The 5,000-nt window shown below is 52.6% G+C and overlaps 1 non-coding gene across 1 annotated transcript in view; it reads right to left on the reverse strand.

Annotated features, from left to right (window-relative positions):
* LOC126150478 (small subunit ribosomal RNA) overlaps positions 1–1,561 on the reverse strand; it is a 1,909-nt gene extending 348 nt beyond the window's left edge. Inside the window, exon 1 of the ribosomal RNA XR_007531503.1 lies at positions 1–1,561. This exon is cut by the window's left edge and continues 348 nt beyond it. This is a non-coding gene — a ribosomal RNA (small subunit ribosomal RNA).
* Between the last annotated feature and the right edge of the window lie 3,439 nt (positions 1,562–5,000).

The raw sequence follows: 5,000 nt of genomic DNA on the forward strand, positions 1-5,000 counted from the left end.
CCAGAACATCTAAGGGCATCACAGACCTGTTATTGCTCAATCTCGTGCGGCTAGAAGCCGCCTGTCCCTCTAAGAAGAAAAGTAATCGCTGACAGCACGAAGGATGTCACGCGACTAGTTAGCAGGCTAGAGTCTCGTTCGTTATCGGAATTAACCAGACAAATCGCTCCACCAACTAAGAACGGCCATGCACCACCACCCACCGAATCAAGAAAGAGCTATCAATCTGTCAATCCTTCCGGTGTCCGGGCCTGGTGAGGTTTCCCGTGTTGAGTCAAATTAAGCCGCAGGCTCCACTCCTGGTGGTGCCCTTCCGTCAATTCCTTTAAGTTTCAGCTTTGCAACCATACTTCCCCCGGAACCCAAAAGCTTTGGTTTCCCGGAGGCTGCCCGCCGAGTCATCGGAGGAACTGCGGCGGATCGCTGGCTGGCATCGTTTATGGTTAGAACTAGGGCGGTATCTGATCGCCTTCGAACCTCTAACTTTCGTTCTTGATTAATGAAAACATACTTGGCAAATGCTTTCGCTTCTGTTCGTCTTGCGACGATCCAAGAATTTCACCTCTAACGTCGCAATACGAATGCCCCCGCCTGTCCCTATTAATCATTACCTCGGGTTCCGAAAACCAACAAAATAGAACCGAGGTCCTATTCCATTATTCCATGCACACAGTATTCAGGCGGGCTTGCCTGCTTTAAGCACTCTAATTTGTTCAAAGTAAACGTGCCGGCCCACCCAGACACTCAATAAAGAGCACCTTGGTAGGATTTCAACGGGGTCCGCCTCGGGACGCACGAACACGCACGAGGCGGTCGCACGCCTTCGGCTCGCCCCACCGGCAGGACGTCCCACGATACATGCCAGTTAAACACCGACGGGCGGTGAACCAACAGCGTGGGACACAAATCCAACTACGAGCTTTTTAACCGCAACAACTTTAATATACGCTATTGGAGCTGGAATTACCGCGGCTGCTGGCACCAGACTTGCCCTCCAATAGATACTCGTTAAAGGATTTAAAGTGTACTCATTCCGATTACGGGGCCTCGGATGAGTCCCGTATCGTTATTTTTCGTCACTACCTCCCCGTGCCGGGAGTGGGTAATTTGCGCGCCTGCTGCCTTCCTTGGATGTGGTAGCCGTTTCTCAGGCTCCCTCTCCGGAATCGAACCCTGATTCCCCGTTACCCGTTACAACCATGGTAGGCGCAGAACCTACCATCGACAGTTGATAAGGCAGACATTTGAAAGATGCGTCGCCGGTACGAGGACCGTGCGATCAGCCCAAAGTTATTCAGAGTCACCAAGGCAAACGGACCGGACGAGCCGACCGATTGGTTTTGATCTAATAAAAGCGTCCCTTCCATCTCTGGTCGGGACTCTGTTTGCATGTATTAGCTCTAGAATTACCACAGTTATCCAAGTAACGTGGGTACGATCTAAGGAACCATAACTGATTTAATGAGCCATTCGCGGTTTCACCTTAATGCGGCTTGTACTGAGACATGCATGGCTTAATCTTTGAGACAAGCATATGACTACTGGCAGGATCAACCAGGGAGCTGCGTCAACTAGAGCTGAGCAGCCGGCCGCCCGGGAGTGTGTCCCAGGGGCCCGCGCGAACACGCAAGCGTCCGCTCAATTATTCTGCAAACAGGAGGAGGCTGAGCTCCCCTGCACAATACACCTCGAAACCCTCTCAGGTCCCGGCGGCGCGCAGCGCCGTCCTAAGTACTTGGTCGGGTTCGAGAGAGGCGCAATCGCCCGGAGTTAGGCGAGTAGACGCTTTAGGTGCGACCACCCGTGCTCCCAACTGAGCTTGCCGCTGCCGACAGAGGCCCGGGAGCGTGCTGTCGTGGCATTGCCGGCGGGAGACAACACGCGCCACCTACGGTGACCGGCAGCTCCAACGCCAGCGCCACAGAAGGGCAAAGGCCCCACGTGGGTGCCGAAGCGAACTCTCCCAGCACAGCGCACGTGCCAACACGTCTGCACAACTGCGATACAAACCACCAGCGAGAACCGCTGGGGCGACCGAGCAGCAGACGGCGTCGCGGCGCCGAGTGCCGGGCGGCGGCGCATCCTCAACGCACACAGTCCTCAATCGGACCAGCACACTGCAGATGTCCACCGCGCTTCGCACCGGGCCGGCGAGGACCCACTTTGGCTGCACGGCGCCGCGCGCAGGGTGCCCCGGCGCGCAGCTGCGCCGCCTGCCGCGTCCGTCGGCCGGCGCGCCTGCCACTGGGCGCCCCCACCAGCCGGCTGTAGCGCGTGCGCCCACGCACCGCGCGGCCAGCACGCCGGGCGGCCCCCCCTCACCGGCCGGGGACAGTCCCACCCACCCACAGCCGCGTATCGCTTCACACCCAGATTCACATTCACGTTCGTTGGTATGGTGGGGACCGCTTCGTAGCTGTACCGATCGTTGCCCTCACAGATGTACCTCCAGCAAGGACAACCGCACCACAACGGGTTACCAGTTGTTCATTTGCGTAACGTCACCAGTAAACGTACACGTCCATCCCCGTTTGCAAAGTCAACTATTATTGCATGCCTGCCTGTCAGGTGTCAAGACACACTACATCCGCTCACATCCACGCAACAAAATGTGCCCGACTAGAGGGCACGTGGAAGGTGCCCCCGTACGTATGCGATGTCCATTGCGCGACCAACTGTCAACCGGCCTCTGTAGCATGTCGCAGATGTGGAACGCGGGGCACCGTGCTATCACATTGTGTGAGAAGAGACTACTACGTCTGCATACACGCGCCACTACATGAACAGACGGCTCATGCTGATCGCCATCCACTGCGTCCATTACTCCCACACGTCTCTATGGCGTACCACACTGCAATGCAGCTGTTATGGGGAGATGACACGTAGCTGTGTACACAACATTCTGAGCGGGTTGCGGTTGGACAATACATTAATGTAACGTGTCATATGCCAATTACAGAGCAGGGTAAGGCACAACTTGGGTTAGGTTAAGGCACAACTTGGGTTAGGTTAAGGCACAACTTGGGTTAGGTTAAGGCACAACTTGGGTTAGGTTAAGGCACAACTTGGGTTAGGTTAAGGCACAACTTGGGTTAGGTTAAGGCACAACTTGGGTTAGGTTAAGGCACAACTTGGGTTAGGTTAAGGCACAACTTGGGTTAGGTTAAGGCACAACGTGGGTTAGGTTAAGGCACAACGTGGGTTAGGTTAAGGCACAACGTGGGTTAGGTTAAGGCACAATGTGGGTTAGGTTAAGGCACAATGTGGGTTAGGTTAAGGCACAACGTGGGTTAGGTTAAGGCACAATGTGGGGGTAGATTGCGGTACAAATTGCATTACATTGCGGTGCAAATTGCATTACATTGTGGTGCAAATTGAGTTACATTGCGGTGCAAATTGAGTTACATTGCGGTGCAAATTGAGTTACATTGCGGTGCAAATTGAGTTACATTGCGGTGCAAATTGAGTTACATTGCGGTGCAAATTGAGTTACATTGCGGTGCAAATTGAGTTACATTGCGGTGCAAATTGAGTTACATTGCGGTGCAAATTGCGTTACATTGCGGTGCAAATTGCGTTACATTGCGGTGCAAATTGCGTTACATTGCGGTGCAAATTGCGTTACATTGCGGTGCAAATTGCGTTACATTGCGGTGCAAATTGCGTTACATTGCGGTGCAAATTGCGTTACATTGCGGTGCAAATTGAGGTAGGTTAAGGTGCAACACAGGTTAGGTTAAGGTGCAACATAGGTTAGGTTAAGGTGCAAGATGGGTTAGGTTAAGGTGCAAGATGGGTTAGGTTAAGGTGCAAGATGGGTTAGGTTAAGGTGCAAGATGGGTTAGGTTAAGGTGCAAGATGGGTTAGGTTAAGGTGACATAGGTTAGGTTAAGGTGACATAGGTTAGGTTAAGGTGACATAGGTTAGGTTAAGGTGACATAGGTTAGGTTAAGGTGACATAGGTTAGGTTAAGGTGACATAGGTTAGGTTAAGGTGACATAGGTTAGGTTAAGGTGACATAGGTTAGGTTAAGGTGACATAGGTTAGGTTAAGGTGACATAGGTTAGGTTAAGGGGACATAGGTTAGGTTAAGGTGACATAGGTTAGGTTAAGGTGACATAGGTTAGGTTAAGGTGACATAGGTTAGGTTAAGGTGACATAGGTTAGGTTAAGGTACAAACTGGGTTGTGTTATGGTACACATTGCGTTGTAGTACAGTACACGTTAGGTTTGGGTACGGTACACAATGTGGTATGGGATGGCGTGTTGTGGGGGGGAGGGGGGGGGGGGAGGTTCGTTGATATCGACCGTAGGACGTGGATGCCCGAGGCAGCGTCAGTGTGTCAAAGGAGTTATGTCACGTCGGGATGCGCTTTTCGCCAGTGAGAGGGGGCGAGCCGTGTCTGTGGTTGCGGCAGACCTGTGTGTTTCATTCCTGCCAGTGTGTTTGTGCTGTAAGACGAGGCAGTGTGGTGGTGATGGGTGCACCCCTGTGTAGGACATGTGTGGGTGTTGGTGGCTTCTCTGAGCAATTGTGGTTGTCGGACGAGTGGGGTATTCTGTTTTATGATTGGACCTCCCGGTCTGGTTATCATAGCGTAGTTGGTGTACTGTGGCGGATAGGATGCACCGGACGTTGGTCCATGCTGGTGCTTAGTAGTTGTATCTGTGTCTGTTACAGGCAGAGAGTAGTGTGTGATAGAGTGTGTGGCTGACGTGTGGTTCATTTTGTGTGTACGGACGTTCAGCATGTATAGGGGCATTTGCGTATATAATCTATCATAATCTATCTATGTGGGCCTGCATAGTTTACTGAGCAGTGCTGTGAGGTGACTGAACTACGAGTGACGTACTGATTTACAGCGGAATGATTGCCTTGTACCAAAGATGGAGTATCGGCTCTACGACAGCGTTGGCACCGCAGGAAATGGTCTCGTAAAACGGCCCTCCCACCGTCATCGTTGTGAGGGGTAGGGACCGCCTATATTCTGAGAGGAGCC

The sequence above is a fragment of the Schistocerca cancellata genome, unplaced genomic scaffold, assembly GCF_023864275.1.
Source record: "Schistocerca cancellata isolate TAMUIC-IGC-003103 unplaced genomic scaffold, iqSchCanc2.1 HiC_scaffold_984, whole genome shotgun sequence".
NCBI classification, from domain to species: Eukaryota; Metazoa; Arthropoda; class Insecta; order Orthoptera; family Acrididae; genus Schistocerca; species Schistocerca cancellata.